A 17595-nucleotide genomic window follows, 5' to 3' on the forward strand; every position below is an offset into this window, starting at 1 on the left:
ATGGGGAGGGGAGGAGGGGAGTGAAGGGAGGGCAGGGACAAGGGGAAAAAATGAGAACCAAGATCTGTCATGTAAAGGTACAAGATCCCAATGATGAATGTAACTGTACTGTATACCTAAAATGTACAAATAAACTCAATGAGAGAAAAAAAATGCTGAAGAATACAAGATAGTCCTTTCCATACTACTTTGAGACAAATTATCCCTGCTCTTTGTTACTGGTTTCCTGTCATTAGTAAAAGCTGATTGCACTGGGAATGTAGCTTAAAGGTGCAGTGCCTGCCTGGCAAATGTGAGGCCCTGAGTTCGATTCCTGCTACCAAGAAAAAAAAACCTGATTATCTTTCTTACTCCCTGGTATATTCAGATAGTATACGCTTAAAGGGAGGAGCTTTTTGTAGAATGGTGGCAGACAATTATAAGGGAGTTTGAGTGATAAACCAGGACATGCACGAAAATGTAACAAAGTAAACTCACCTTCTGAATCCAAATGTCCTTTAATGACCTGCACTCATGACTATATTTTTTTGTCATCCTTGGGAAGCAGAGATTATTACTTCTATTTCACATTTGTGAAACTGCTACAATGCATTCAGTGTACTATAGACAGTAAGTCCAGCCATCTCTGACATGGTCCATGGTCCCCTCTACTTTGCCCCCTGTATTACCTTGGTCTTCATTGTGCTTCTGTAGGAAACAGAGAGTAAGTTTCTAGGGCTGTGAACTTTTGCATCTCTCTCTGGCTTTAACACATCAGGTATGAGCTGGATCTGGTGGGCCATGCCTATAAGGCAAGAGCATCACAAGTTTGAGCTCAGCCTACGTGACTTATCGATAAGTGAGACCCTATTTCAAGAGTTCTGGGAGTGTAGCTTAGTGTGGAGGCCCTGTGTTCAATCCCAGGTATCCCCCTGCCCCCTAGAAAAGTCAGGCATGTAGATAAGGATCCAGCAAACCACTAAAAAGAAATGGCACTGCAGGAATCTCTGGTAACCTTGTCTTTTCCTTCTTTCTCACTTCTGCTCAGAGTTGTCTTGTTGGCAGGCAGCCGCCTGTGAAATGTGCACATTTCAAAGCAAATGGCTCCAGGAGCTCATAATTGCTGCCAAACGTGTGTGGATTTTAATAGCCCATTTTCATTAGCCTTGTGTGAAATCACCTGTCTCTGTGTTGTTACCCAACTTAATTGTCAATTATGGTGATTAAGCTTGGCTTTCACTACCATTGCTGGTAATCATTAGCATTATCTCTGAGGCTGAACTAAAAGAAAAAAATCATCCAGTAGGTGAAGGCACATATTTTGGTGTCACTGTATGAAGAGACATTTTTCTTTCTTTGGGTTGAACTTGAATTTAGCTGTCATCTCCAATCTGCCTTTTAGATGTCTTAGGACAAATCAACTCTCTTTTGTCACTTAGTTTCCTGTTATCATAGAGATTCCTGATATCTATCCTTTCCAGTTCTCCAGAGATGTGTACCATAACTAATTGAGACAGTGAGCCAGATAATGAATACCTTTAAAGTGCTTTCAGCAATGTTAGTAATCCTAACTATATTAGGTAAAGTCCCCAAAACATTTCTGAAGGTAGCAAAGAAAGTGCTTCCACTGAGAAACTGGAGATTTTGATAGTTGATCTCCCCCGCCACCGGCTTTTATCAGCCTTGTTATTTTGAGGCACCTTGCCTTGGCTTCTACTATTTAGGCTCATGAAAGTGTACATCTTAACTTAATATTTTTCTCTTCCTGGAATCGGGAATGAACAATAATGAAAACCAAGGAAGCCATCACTCCCCGTCCACATTTTTTTTACAAATTTTAATTTAGTAAAATTCCCAAACTCATTTCTCTGATGCTTTTATGGGATTTCAGTACATAGCAAAATAATGAAAGACATTTTAAAAAAATGATATCATTAGACATTATCTCTAGTATTTGAGTGCCATGTATGTCCCCCAAGGTTTACGACACTCTTAAGACTTGATGGTTTCTTTTATCTTTCCAAAACCCTTGGAGGAAACTAATAAGAGATTTTTTATTCTAATTTAATGGAAAAAAGAAATTAAGTCATGCAAGCTTAAGGGATACAGAGAGTGAACCGGTGACTCTTTGCTGCCTTCTGGGGCTGAGAAGGAATAAAGCTCTTTCTCTGACAGTCCTTAATAAAAACACCTAAATCCACAACCTTGCAAAGAAACTTTGGCAAGTATAGACCAAGACTGGAAAGAGTTACAAAAGAATTAGCTCCCTGGATGGTTTTCCTCCCCTCAACTTTCCATTCAGTGTTGCTTTTAGTATTTGGTATCTTTTTTCACTTTCTTTTTAAAAGACCTTATTATAACAAATGCTTACCTTCATTACTTGTCTTTTAAGCCCTCTGTACTCAAAATTATTGCCAGTGTCTCTGTTAGCTTCATGGTCACCCAACTATGCATAATAAGGACCAGAATCTGAACTGTTATGGGGTTTTTCTTACCTCTGTGAATGCACATATCTCTTGTGACAGAAAAAACTGTGTTATTTTTAATTTCCCAGAAAAGGGGAGTAGGCTTCAAAATATCACCTAGGAATAAAGGAAGAAGACATATTGCAGCCCAAATATTTTATTTTCTATGAAGCTTTTCCAAAATATTCCCTTCCCAAATCCCTATGGCAAAATATATTGCCTTCTATATCTATCTTTTGTTTTTTGTTCTTATGTGGGATATAGAGTGCACACATTTTGTTATTTGTTGTACAACCCTAAATTGTTGTTCTTAAATTTTGAGCAAGAAATAGCTTCATTTTCACCTACTATGCGAGTGAAGAGAGGGTGATGAAGAAAAGAAAATTCAAACACCCCAAAGCCGCAAAGGATGAGTCCCTTATGGGGGAACTTATGATCCATGGTGAACTGACTCAGAACAGAACGAACTGCTTTGTAACTTGGACATGCCGTAAGGGTGACTGGTTTCTCTCCTGGACAGTGGTATAGTCTGGCTGGAATGTCCCCACGTGTTGAAAGCTTTGTCCCCAGCCGGTGGCACTACTGAGGGTGGTAGACACTTTAAGAGGTGGGGCCTCATTGGAGGAAGTCTGTTATTGGGGCCTGCTTTTGAAGGGGAAGTTGGGGGTCCCCTCTCTCCTCTCCCTTTCTGTCTCTTGGCTGCCATGAGGCTAGCAGTTTTGCTTTACCACATGTTTTCCACTATGATGTTCTGTTCTTCCACAATGGAACCAAGTGACAACAAACTGAAATCCTTGAAACCATAAGCCCGAAATAGGTCTTTCCTATTTTAAGTTGTTTTTCTCAGGTATTCTGTCACAGCAATGGCAAGCCCGATACAAAGACTACAATCCTCAAATTCATAGATTTCCCACGTAGGCTTTCAAATGCATGCATGTGTTTTGTCATGGAGGGATCTTGGGAAGAGCTGACCGTGATCTAGTTTGAAACTCATACTTTTCCCCAGTGTGTATATTTCTTCCATTAGCACAGATTCTATACTGTGCCCATCCCTTCTCATAACTGCACAGTGTCTGACACAAAGAGCAAGGAATGCTTGCAGAATAGGCTTAAATTATCACACTCTACCCACACAATTCCATAAATCAGTTTTGAAATTAATACTTGAGGGAGAAACAACATGAAATATTTATTTTCTTCCTTTTAAGGTTATTCCCTTACTGTGCAGTCGAATCAGTTAAACAATATATAATAATGTCGATTTATATCAGGATATCTGACCTCTACATGTGTCTTCATAGAACCTGTGACTCCCCCAAAGAAGCTAGCCAGACAAGATATGGCTGTTCCTAGATCTCCCTTTGCTTCTCCTTTGTGCTTAGGATTAACATCTTTCTGGTTATTTAAATTTAGAGCTGCCTTTGAGATTTCAGCTGCCAATATCAAAAGCTCCCAGAATTTCCTTGTAAAAGTTCCCTGATTCAGCCATCTCTTCCAGTTGGGATTTCTGAGGAAATGAACCAAAGCTGGCAGTGGTTGCTATGGTGACTGAGTCTCTGGAGTGAAGTCAGAGGAGCATCCATTTGAAGAAAAGGGGGAATAATATTCTAGCAAAATGGCCATCAGCTAAGAATAAAGTGGCCTTGGAGAAAGGGAGGTGATGGGGGTTAAGCAATGTGGAAAAATTGAAATAGATCAACTGAACAGGAGATAAAGTGATTGAACAGTAGTAGGGAGAGTCCAGCCTTGGCGAGGTGGCGTGCATCAGAGTGGACCCTGGGAGCATGGCTTTGTGGTTACTCACAGACGTTCTAACAGCCTAGGAATGGCAGCAGAGAAAGAAAGAATTACCCAGGGCTTGGTATTGGCGAAGAAGATACATGAAATATGTGTAGATCAAACACACCTGTGACATATAAGCACACCACAGATTACTAAGGACTACACTTACAGAAGTATGTGCTTAAACACTTTGCCACAGCTTGAACAGAAGTATGTTTGTGTAACACTGAAGCAAAACATTTTATTATCCTAGTAAGAATTCCTAAATCACAGAGTTATTATGAGAGCAAACCTTATGATTTATTAGATACAGACATGCGTATGCCTGCTGCATACTTTATGCTCAGTCAATTCTTCTATATATATTTATTTATATACACAACACAGGGTATAAATTCCTGTGAGAATTTATACCATGCCAAGGTAGGGTAGGAGTGGCTTTAACCATGAGGATCGAGGCCACAACAGTACTACACAGGAAGTGATGAAGAACGGTAGCCGCCCCCTCCATCCTCCCACCCTAGGCCAAAGGGAGGACCTGGAATAGAAGAGTATACAAAGGAAGATGAAGATACTAGAAAAGTACCCCACCTTTTCTTAAACCCCCACAGCCCCCAACACTTCCAAGTTGCCTCGCAGGATAGGTGACTCCCATACTTCCCAGCAAGATAACCTACAGTAGTAGGCTGCACCTAAGGCAGGCCTCACAAGGCACATGTCCAAGCTATCTTCCAGGGCCCTTGCGCAAAAAGCCAGAACTTCCAAGTTGAACACTCTGTATTCCGGTGTCCTTTAGACCCAGAGGTCCTCCAGCTTTCCTTAACAGGGTATAGGGTAAAGGTGCAGGAAAACAAGAGTTTCATTTCATTTAGTTAATGCCCTATGGTCTTCCCAGTGGGGGAGGTTCTGGAATTACTAAGGTGTGGAAAGGAAAGGCCAGAAAGTCATCTTGAGAGACCATACACAGAACAAGTATTCAGTGTAGGTGTAGATTCTGATATCTTCAATGGAGGCTTTGCTCAGCAAAGTCCATTCCCAAAGGGACATGAGCAGTAGCTCTTGTTCATTTCTAAGGGTGGTCCCAGTTTCTCTAGAGCCAATGTCCATGCTGTCAGGATGCCTTGATCCACAAAACAGAAGACTGGCAGTAGGAGAGTAGATGCAGAAAAGGAAGTGGCAGGAGGTATCGTGCTGTTACTCATTTACATGATCTGGGAGGTAAAAAGACCAGAGACCTGGAAGCACTAGGGTGCAATTACCTGGGAGATGAGGTTGAGGACTGTCCTCAGAGCAGACAGAGCCACTGGGCTCAGACGCCCCAAGGGAAGCACTCCATTCAGTTGCAAGGCAGCTGCCTGAGAAGCAGTAGTTGGCAGCTGAATCCCAGAGCCTTCTGCTGGTTTAGCCATGAGCCACAAATGTCCATCTGCTGATCTCAGATGTAGCTCCTGGGCCCCATGAGAAAAAGCAATGTCTGTGCCACCATCTAACCACTCAGTCACATGACCGACTCATAGGCCGACCAGCAAATTCAAAGTCATTCAGTTGTTCCAGGGCCAGCCAGGTACACTTAGAACTGAGGGTGTAATGAAACCATAACCTTTGGAGTGACCTGTGTCTAAATCCTTCATCAGGACAATTTTGCCAAAGGGCTCAACGATTCCCTGGAGCATGTCCTCAGTGATATTAAAATGCAAGGAGCCCACATAGAGACCATAGTACATTACTACCCTTCTGTGGGTTGTTGGCAGTGGCTGCAAGTTGTTTGTTTTTAGCTAGTGAGGCCTGCACAATGCTAGGCACTCCCAGAAGCCATTGCCTAGTCGTTCCAATGGCCAGTGGCACAGAACAGATTTTACAGAATTCCACATAGGCAATGCCTTTAGATCCATGTGAGTTCCAATCTGAGATTAAATGCACATAACCAGCTTTACCAAGAGCATAAAAATAGTTCTCCAGACCTCCAGGCCTAATGTGGGCAGCTAGCTGAGCCAACTGCATAAAGAAAACTGAAGCTATCACACTCCTAATGCCTCAGATTATCAACTGGCTTCCTGACCTGGCTCTTCTCTCTGAAATGAGGACTCTTACTGCCCCCATAGCTCAGCTCAGTAGCAAGTGGAGGATTCCTGAAGCTCACACTATCTTCACGACATCAATCAGGACTTTGTGACTCACTACTATGTTCACTGCCCCAGCTGGGGCTGCATCATGACTTCAGCTCCTATCATTTCTCTCTCTGTATCAATCCTGGTCCCTACTACAACTACATTTTCTATCCCTGCTTCTATTATGGCTCCAACTCCTCTTGCTTGTTTCCCCGGTGGACTTGCTCTTGCTGGTACCCCTGCTGCTGTTTCTGGAGCTCCTGATGGTCTTGCTAGGACTATCCTTTTTAACCTCTTTCCTTTGCTGCTTATCCTCCTCTTTTTTATAGGTAGCTTCCAGCATGGCCTCAATTACTACATCAAAGTCAGCAGATTCCATTGTGTCAGATCCTAGGTTTATTTTCGCACAGCACAGATCTGAACTAGTTCTGCTTTGTGGTTTGGAAATGGCCAAGAGTCTAGAAAGAGAGTGAATATAATGGCTGCCTGCGGAGTCAGGTGTGGAAGAGTGCAAAAGGGCAGCGTACGCACTGGTGATCAGAAAGACACAGTCAGAAGTCAAGGGCCTGGAGCTCACCGTAGAGCCCTGTGTCCAAGAAGCCGAAGAGTGTGCACTGGAAGCCAGGAGATGGACAGCCAAGGTGAAAGCGAAGACTACAGCTCCTCTGAAGAAACAGAAGCAAGCCTTTCTTCTTTTTTTTCCTTTGATTCCATTCAGGCTGCCTACTGGCTGGTGCCACCCACACCCAGGGTGGTCCCTTCCTCTCCAGTAAGTCCACCACCCACAGCTATGCTAAACCAATCAATGGACTGGTCGGTTACCACACACAGCCACAATCCAGCGACACACACCCATGATCCAGCCACCTCGCAAAAGCTGCCCCTATGAGCAAATGACACTTTGGGGGGACATCTAGGTACAAGCCACAACAGCAGCACATTAAAACACTTACTTTTCATTTTTGAAGCACCGGGGAAACCATGGCCTCTGCCCTGAGCTACATCTCCTGCCCTTTTTATTTTTGAGAAAGGGTCTCACAAAGTCACTGAATTGCTCAAGTGCTAAGGTTATCAGCGTGCACCTACACACCCATCTTAAAAATGTTTACTTTTAAACTTACACTCGCTGAATATGCATAGTGTGATGGTTTATCAAAGCAATCAATACCAGCAGCTGACGGACCTAGCATGCAGTCAGTGACATATCCCTATAATCCCAGCTACTGGAGAGGCTGAGACAGGAGGACCACAAATTCAAGGCCAGTTTGGGTAATTCAGTGAGATCCTGTCTGAAAAAAAGCTGGGAGTACAACAGCAAATACAGGTTTCTGGGTTCTAAACCCAATAAATGGCTGCGTGCAGAGTAGGTGTGGAAGAGTGCAAACAGGCCATCTGCACACTGGAGATCCGAAAGATCCAGTCACAGGCCAGGAGGTCACTGTTGACTTTAGTGTGAGCATATTTCTACCTCTTCCTCTACTGGCACGCAGAGCATAGTGCTCAGGACTGAGAAGGCCTAACACATCAGCAGAGGCTGTGTGGAACCGGAACAAAGACTTCTCTTTCCTTGTTGTCCATTACAGCAGAAGTCAGAGATGAGGATTTGGGTTTATGGGAAGTACAAAAAGATGGGCCTAACAGCTTCTTTTATTTAGGCCATCCAAGCCAACCTAACTCAGGAAGAACAGCGATATAGTCTAGGCATTGGAATCTTGTATTGAGACCTTACAGATATGTACAGCGTCACTTTACCTTGTTTTGATTCACACTGACCTTTGTCTATGGCCCTCAGAACCACTTTATGAAGAGATGACAGGTCTAGGCTATGTTTTGATCATATTTATATCTCCTGAATTAAAAGCCACCTTAATATAATATCAGCATCACCCTTGAATAGCATTGCTATTCTATCTTGTGCAACATCCGGTCCAACATTCATCTTATCATTTCAATATCAATTTCTTAATCAGCAAGTGAAAACTGTGGCTTGCTTATGCAGCACATGTACTAAAACTGGAACAATACAGAGAAGATTTAATATTGCCCCCATGCAAGGATGGCATGCGTTTTTGTGAAGCATTCCATGTTTTTATGAACATTTTGTGGGGTTTGTATTTTGCATACTCAAGGTGAGAAATAAATTTTAAACAAATGTATATTATTTCATCTGAAAAAAATTGTTAATTGACTTTAAGATCAAGTATAAAAGAGGAATTTGAGAGATACATTATTTACTTAGCCCACTAGTCACTTGAAGGCCCAAATCAAGCCTTATTTATTTTCGTCCTTCAAAGCATTAATATAGTGTCTCTTACCCAGAAGTTTTTTAATACCTGTTTGTCACGCCAGAATAATAAATTCTCTATGTTGGGAAGGACCTGAGAAGTCCCCACAACAGTACATCTCATGTATAGGAATAAATTTTCTCCCAGTCCTCTAGGGCAAGTAGGACTCAGCCTCCTCGCAGATGCTCTGGTGATGGGCAGCCTGCTGCCTCCCACAGCAGAACCAGCTGGGACTGCTGGAAAGTGCCTCTTCATACTGTGTGGAAATTTGCTACCCTGTGATACCCAATATGCTTTTTGCTGCCCTCAGAACCACACACAGCTCCTTTGGGAGACCATTTTATAGCCTTTCAAGTATTCAAAGCCACTTTCTTTTTGCCTGGGTTTTAGTATCCTCCATACCTTTATATGTTCTTCAGAAGAAATGTCCTTCAGGATCCTGTATCTCTCCTCGGAGGGACTGGCTGGACCCCACACAACAGTGAGACAAAACCAGCACAGAGAAGGGCTGAATGAAGCTTCTATTCATGCTGCGATCATTAATTGTGGTACGTCAACTTAACCTGAGGCAGAAGCACTTCGCAGATCAGTAAAACTCTGGGTGTGTCTGCAGATGACTGACATGTAGGCCACCCTGGATCACAATAGGCTTACGATCTGGATGGAATATGAAGGGAAAGAAGAAGGAGGTCTCCTCTCTTCCTTCTCAGGAACTGAAGTCTTTGTCATTGCCTTTGGACATTGGTCTTCAGCTCCTTTGGGCTTTCAGAGTAGACTCGTCAGCCTTCCAGTGCAGATCCTCCAGTTTTACTACACAGACTCACCCTGGACTCTGCAGTGAGCTCTAGGCCTTCAAACTTTAACCTGCAACTAGATCCCCTGGACCTCCTGCATGCAGGTGGCCATTTTTCATTCTCCCATCTCTGATCTGGAAAATGGCCTCCAGGACTCTTCTGCTTCTCATCCCATAAGCCTACCTAGTAAATCCTTTGTATAATCATACAAGTGTATTTTGTGTTAAATCCGTTCCTCTAATGAATCCTACTAATTCACTCATGAAGGAGTTTTGTAGCTGCAGGAGGATAACATGTTGTGTAGCAATGAGCTCATTATAGAACTTAGGAAATTTCCTGAGGGAGAGCCAGCCTCTTGATCTACACGTATGAGACAGGTCCAGCAAGCGTCCAGTTGGCATGACAGGAGCTAACATACTTTGTGTTTGTCTGTGCTATCAAGGCAGAGAATCCCCCCTTACTCTTCTCTTCCTTCTGTATAGACCTTCAAATCCAGAGCCAAGGAAGGTGGGCAAGAGCATGGCTCTTGTCTTTTAAATTGTATCTTCTAGCATAAAAATTCTACCTCCCTCCTTCTTAATTTTTCACCACTTACCCCAACACAAACACTACTGGCTTTTCTTTTGTATATATTAGACAGCAAATTGAATTTAAAAGTGGGAAGTTTTAGGTTAGATTCCTACCTTGGAACACAATTTTTAAAAATGGGATAAGATAATCAAGGGCAAACAAGAACTAAGAGACAAATAAGATAATAAGAGGCAAACAACTAAAACTGTCTAGCATGCTATGAATCCAGTTTTCCTCTTGCTGTGTGTTGGATAGAGTTTGTCTCCATAGGCTGTAGTGCTGGAAACAGTTCCTATGAACTCTGGCGCTGTTGAGGGGGTGGAAGCTTTAAGAGCTGGACTCGTGAGGGGGTTCCACCCTCATGAATGGGTTAGTGCTCTCCCAGGAGTGAGTTAGGTTTTGTGTGGCTGCATTAGTTCCTGAAAGAATGGATTGGTCCCTTCTGCATGAATCCAGTTTCCCTTCTGTTTCTCTCCACATTGTGATACAAATAGCAGGCTCTTCCCAGGACATCGGCACCATACTGCTTGGATTTTCCAGGCCCCCAAATTGTAAACAAAATAAACTTCTTTACTTTACATGTTACCTATCCTCAAATATTTTATAGCAGCAATACAAAACATATTACAACAGCCCTTTTCAAAGAAAAAGCAATGTAGTTGATTGCTTTCTTAAATTTTCCTTCATACCCTTGATTTCTTAATCATCTACTTCATGGTTAAAACCACCTGAAAATCCTAAGTATAGACAACTGAGCTAGCAAGATTGCCCTAGTATTTATTACCTCATTATTTATTTTTTTAAAACAAAAACAAAGTTCCTTATTTAAATAGCCAATGTTAAAAATAACTATTTGAAATGATATGACAAATATATGAAAAGTTACAAGATTCAAAGAAATCACTTAGGTAAAATCAAGAATCTTTTTGCACATGGTATCTGTCAGTGCTCAATCTAATTCTGATTTGTATCATCAGATATCAAAAATGGTTTCTCTTTAACTCATGTCATTTTGCCATTTTTCCTAAAATATTTTATTGGGACAAATCAAGGATTTAAGGCTATTATAATATCAAAAGTTTACCCATCTGCCATGGCTTTCCTTGGCCACAGCCATAAGTGTGTCTTTACACTGCCTGACTAACAGGACTAAATATAGAGCTTCTTTGCTCTCCCCTCTGGTTCATCTTCTGTTTCCTTTACTTCTTTTTTTTTTTTTTTTTAATAAACAACATAAGGGAAAAGAGAATAATTAGTTATGTTGGCTGTCTCTGTCAGTAGCACGAACCTCTGTGACTATCTTTTTCATAAAGGAATAATATTTTATCCTCCTCAGAAAAATAAATGAAGCTGTTCATCTTCTGAAACAGCTTTTCCTCACCAGGAAGCCCTTAAGTTTATATAAAATGACTTCTCAAAGCAGTTACTCTACAAAGTTTTTGAAGACACAAAGTGTTTCCAGTTAAAAGAACCATGAACTTTTCCATGTAAGATAAACTTTTAAAATTGCAAATTTAGTAAAGCTTAGCAATAAAGTCACTCCATAATCCCGTTTTACTACAGTCTCTATGAGGAAAGTCAGATGAACATTCATGTGCCTTAATGAAGCACTGCAAAATTTCCTTTGGTTTCTAATGCATTTTTTCTACCTAACTCCAAAACTGCAGAAATACCAGCAAAATGGTTGGTTGAGCCATTGAGTCAATGAAACTTGAATCCATTCTTAGGAAGCCAATCAGACTTCTCTGCAACTAGGATCACTCACTGGAGCAGAGTAGTCATGTTGAAGGCCTCCTGTTCCCACTTTCCTACATGCAACATCTTCCCTTGGACTCTGGAGGACACACAGGACAGTCAATGGAGGACTTGATCCTCAGGGTTTTTTTTTTCTTTTTATTGAGGTTATTGGTACAATCTAGGTATACAATACAATTACATTCATCATTGGGATTCTGTACCTTTACATAATAGGTCTTGATTCTCATTTTTTCCCCTTGTCCCTGCCCTCCCTTCACCCCCTCCTCCCCTCCCCATTTACAAACACTTTATTTCCATTTTTTCAGTTTCTCATAATTTTTCCTCTCCCTTATTACCTTTCCCCCACCCTTCCCACTTTCCCTACACCTTTAGCCCTTTACTTCCTATATCACATTATTAATTATCTCATTAGGATCCTGTGTACTATTATAGTTTTTCACACCAAAGATCCTCAGGTTTTTAACAGTCACTTGTAGCTGTCTTGTGGATTGTTAAACTGATCCACATGATTCCACAGGAAGTGAATTCCAGGAAGAAAATTTTTAATTTAATAGAGTTGCACATTCTCCAAATACTGTCTGGTGTTATAGGTAATCATTGCTTTTCTAGTTATTGACATGTATCACTGGATATTCTAAACTAGTAACTGAAGGTCTCAAGAATGAATCACTCTTCTCTTACATTTATGCAAGGGAAAAGAAAAAGAGAGATAGGGATATTTACTGAGTTCTCTGTGTGCAAAATTCTACTCCATTCCATTTAATCTCTAAATGCTCCTTTAGATAAATACTACCATTATCTTTGCTGTTCAAATGGGGAAGCCAAGACTTAAAACATTTATAACATGTCCAAGGTCATATACAGTGATACCTTGGTTCATAACCTTGCTTCTTTCCACAGTTCTGGTCACAGACCAAATTGGATGAGAACTGAATCAAATTCAGTGGTTAAGCTCAATTTTGACCTTATGTGGAAATTTGCTTCAATTCTTGTCCAGTTCAGTTTGCAATCAGATATAGATCTGAGATGATAACTGGGATATAGATCTGAGAATAGAAGCTTGTTTTCCTCGCATTCAGCTTTTTCATAGCTCCTGTCTGGCATAATTCGAGAGGATATGGCCAGAGGTAAAGAATGGGAAAGTGATTCTGTCCCTTAATATTGGGCTATGCTGAATAATGGAGAGACTTCTTTGACCCCTGGGAGAAGCTAAGAGTTGTACCTTTTTATCTAAGGGTCAGTAAAGCAAAAACATCAAACCGAACCAAAACAAAACAACCCCCCCACACACACACAAACAAAAAACAGGAATATACGAGGAGCTTCTATGTTAGTTTTCCATCACTAAAAGAAAGTACCCAAAACAACCTAAAAAGAAGGAAGATGTATTTTGGCTCACAGTTCTGGAGGTTCCAGTCCAACATCAAAAGGCCCTAATGCTTTGCGCCTTTGGAGAAGTGTGGCACATCATGGGGGAACACATGGTGGAGCAAAGTTGCTCACCTTGTGAGTCAGGAAAATGAGCAAAAAGGAAAAGACTGAGTCTCACAGTTCTCTCTGAGGATGTGCTCCCAGTGATCTAAGTACTGTCCCCAGGTCCTGCCTCCCAAAAGCTCTACCACCTCCTGATGGCATTGCAGCAGAGACCAGGCCAACTCTTTGACATAGAGGCCTTTTGAGACATTCCACACGGAAACTATGGAAGCTTCTTACTACCCACACTCCCAAGGCCCAGTTCCAGACGTGCCTGCTCATTCACGTTACTCACTCTTCGGGAGCTGTGGTGGGAAAAGGTTATTGTTAACTCTGTAGGGTTTTTGTTTTATTTTTGCACAGATCATATGTGAGGCTCTCTATTTTTTATCACACACTCCCTGCTCTTGAATACTCTTTCAATTGAGTAGTTCAGGGGAGTACAATGAATGTTTTAGGTTCATAAAATATGTTAGTGATATTACTAGACAAGCGGAAGGAACTAAGGATGGAGGAAAGAGATGTATGGGAGGATAACTGGGGAATACGATCAAAATATGTTACATGCGTGCATGAAAATATTTTGCAAAAATAAACACTAATAAAATTATTTTAAAATATATTAATGGCAGGAACAATTAAAAAATTACCTGAGACTAAATCCTTATGGGAATAAGGGAAAGGCCTTTCATTTTGTATGTTGCTATCAGGTAATATAATATGGAGGGCAGGGTAGAAAAGTATGTTTTGACTGCTTCCCACTACAGACAGACAAATAACCCGCTGATAACACTGATTCACAGGCTACACAATTCTGACAGAAATCAATTGAGTTATCCTGGGTTCAATCTTTAACCAGCACCCCACCTCCGTTCTCATACATACATATTCATCACTTTTATCAGAAGACAATCCATTCTGGAAAGGCAGCTGCTTTCTAAATGAATTGCTGTTCCTGAGCAGCTAAATCCAACAGGCTGTTTTTCTCACTTCAGCGCGTTTGTTCTGACAACAGTGCGCGCCAGTCTTTTGCTCTTTTCCTTTCATGATTTGGTTTTATTATTAATCTATTCATTATGTTTATTGGCTCTGTCCATTATTTGAGAGCCTCAGTGCATATTTACAAGTGCAATAAAGACAGCCAGCCTCGACCATTATACCATACAGTCAAGCAGGCAGTCAAGACATAAAATGATCCTTTTCTCTTTACCTGACTGAAGTGATGTGAAATATTTTGTTGACTGTTGGACACATTGACTAGCTAACACAATATAATCCAGTCAAATAACCAGGCAGCGTAATAAAGTGGTTTGCTTTATTTTCCCTCTACCTAATCCAAATTTAAAGAAAATTGAATTTAATTGAAAATTATTGGGATACAATTGAGATACCTTAAATTGATCATTTTAAAGTCTGCAGTTTACTGGCTTTTAGTACACTCACAAAGTTGTATAACCATTGCCATTGTACGACTTCAGAACATTTTACCACCTGAAAAAGAAATCCAGACCCATTAGTGTTTATTTACCTTTCCTTCTTTTCTCTCAGCCCCAACACACAGTGATCTACTTCATCATTTTTATTTTTGATTGACACATAATATTTTTATGTATTTGTGTCAGTTGGTCTTCCATTACTATAACAAAAACACCCAAGACAATCAACTTTTAAAGAGAAAACACAAAAAGACATCTGCTTGCACCCTCATGTTTATTGCAGCCAGGATAGGGGTGGAGATTTAGCTTAGCAGCACTGTGCCTGCCTTGCAAGCAAAAGATCCTGAGTTTGATCCCCAGTACCAAACCAAACAACACAATAGCCAGGATAGGAATCAACCTCAAAGTCCAAAAATGGATGTATGAATAAAGAAAATGTGGTATGTATACACACAAAAACCATGAAATCTTAACACTAATCTACTTTCTTTCTGCAGATTTGCTTACTCTGGATATCTTATATGAATGGGATAATATAATATGTGGCATTTTATGTCTGAATTCTTTCACTTATCATAACGTTTTCAAGATTCATCTAGATTTGGGCATTTAACAATACTTCAATCATTTTCTGGCTAAATAATATTCCTCAGAAGGATATACAGTATTCCACTTATCTATACATCAGTTAATAAACATTTGGATTGTTCTCTGCTAGGAATATTAGAATATAAGGGGTTTTTTGTTTTCTTTATCTTTATTAAGTTTATTGGTACATTTTAGGTATATAGGGGGTAAAGGGAGGGCTAGGGAATGGGAGAATATGTTTTTTTTTAATGTGGACAAATATTTCCTTTCTCTTGTGTACATTCCTAGGAGCAGAACTGCTGGGTCATAAGCCTATAGTTAATATTTTGAGGAACTGCCAAGCTGTTTTCCAAAGTGCTTCACCACTGATAATGTATCTGTGTTCCAATTTCCCAGTCTTCATTATCTTTCTGATTACAGCCACCCCAGTCTATGTGCTATAGTATTCTGTTGTGCTCATGGTTTACATTCCTGATAGCTAATGATGTTTGGCATCTTAAATATACTTCTTGACCATTATTATAAATTCCTCAGAGAAATGTCTAATCTTCTATCCATTTTAAGTTGATTTGTCTGCTTCTCATTGAATTTTAAGAGTTATATACATTCTCATCAGATAATATGATTTGAAAATATTTTCTCCAGTTCTGTGGGTTGTCTTTTCTCTTCCTTGATAGTGTCTTTTGACATACAGAAGTCTCTAATTTTGAAGAAGTCTGATTTATACATTTTTTCTTTGATTGCTTATGCTTTGCTGTTAATGTTATATTTGAAAGTCCATTGAAAAATCCAGCATGATGAAAATTTGAATCTACATTTTCTACTAACATTTTTATAGTTTTAGCTCTTTTATTTAGGTTTTGCATGCATTTTAAATTTTCTATATAGTACACATCTTTTCAACTTTATTCTTTTTTTAAAAAAACTATTTCAATGTAATACAAGTAAATATTAAAGAAAATATTTCTTAAAAGTCTTCTTGCTTCTATGAAAAAATAAAGCAACAGTTCATGACAAAGTAAAGAATAAAATTTCATTCTTGCACATGTGGCTATCCAGCTGTTCCAGCAACGTTTGCTGAAAAGTCTATTGTTTCATCACTGAATTATTTTAGCAGCCATGTTAGAAATAAATTGACAATAAATGTCTGAGTATATTCTGAACTCTCAGTTTTATTCCCTTAATCCAAATGTTTTGCTCACTGTAGCTTTGGAATAAATTTTGGAATAAAAAAACTGTGAGTCTTCCAATTTGTTCTCCTCTCTCAAGTCTGTTTTGAGTCCCATTTCTCTATGAATTTTTGGATCAGCTTGTCAAGTTCTGCAGCTGGGATTTTGATAGAAATTGTGGGGATTCTAGACATCATTTGGGGAATATTGCCATCTTACAATATTAATTTTTCTAAGCCCTGAACACAGGATGCCTTTCCATTTGTTTTGCCATTTATTTTTTAAATGACATTCAGGAACAAGTCAATAATTGTTCTTTATTTAAAAATTAGGTTTTTTGGTTTGTTTTTTATTGTTTTGCTTTTGGTGGTGCAGACACAAAGAGTTGTGGGATGAATTAACATCTCTTTTTCTTTCTCTCATTGTTGCTCTTGTTCTCAGATTTTCATTTTTTATCTTAGTCTCATCATAATCCACCAGAAAAACACATTTTTTCACTGTTTGAAAGGAGTGTTATTGTTGACAACATTTTGAAGAATAAGCACAATCCCAGTAGTAGTCCCAGCACTGGCCACCACCACCCGACACAGATAACATAATTTCTATTTCTTGTGTATCAGTCGCGCTTGACAATGGAAGTATCAACCCTTTCAGGCATCAATTTAGTCTAATAATGACATTTTACATTGTAACTGCTAAGCAGTGGAGCTCTGCTAGCAGATGATCTGCTGTTTTTCTATCCATCTCAACTGAATTAGCCTTTATCTATGACATTTTCTAGATGTAACACACACACACACACACACACACACATTAAGCCCTGCTAGAAAAAAACATGTTTAGGAAGAGGAATCTCTGTCTCTCTCTGAAAGGTAACGATCTGATTAGCTCCCACACACCTGTGAAGCAGTTCAAACGCAATGTAGTGGAACCCGTAATGGGAAATCCAGTGCAGTACTTCAAATGATAAAAGGACAACAAATGGATTATACACAGGGATACTTGGGCTGGTCTCTGCCTACCACTCACTTTCTCTTTAATCCAAACAATTCAATTTGAGCATTTCTAATTAGTAAAAATACGTGGGGCACCCTGGAGTGCTCTCTCCCTACATAGTCCTATGAGTTAGCCCTTCCATACAAAGCCTCCGTGGACACTATTTTAATGATGCCCCTCTTAAGCATGTAA

At 40.0% G+C, this 17595-nt stretch overlaps 1 protein-coding gene, 1 non-coding gene and 1 pseudogene across 3 annotated transcripts in view; 2 read left to right on the forward strand and 1 right to left on the reverse strand.

Annotated features, from left to right (window-relative positions):
* Chd1l (chromodomain helicase DNA binding protein 1 like) overlaps positions 1-17595 on the forward strand; it is a 99901-nt gene that overhangs the window by 76693 nt on the left and 5613 nt on the right. The gene's annotated exons all lie outside the window — the stretch shown is intronic.
* Positions 5429-6713, reverse strand: LOC104861642 (annotated as a pseudogene).
* On the forward strand, positions 8322-8425 carry LOC117284109. Its single transcript, XR_004515178.1, has one exon. It is a non-coding gene; the product is annotated as a U6 spliceosomal RNA (small nuclear RNA).

This window comes from Fukomys damarensis, unplaced genomic scaffold, assembly GCF_012274545.1.
Source record: "Fukomys damarensis isolate Sample0158 unplaced genomic scaffold, DMR_v1.0_HiC HiC_scaffold_33, whole genome shotgun sequence".
Lineage (NCBI taxonomy): Eukaryota > Metazoa > Chordata > Mammalia > Rodentia > Bathyergidae > Fukomys > Fukomys damarensis.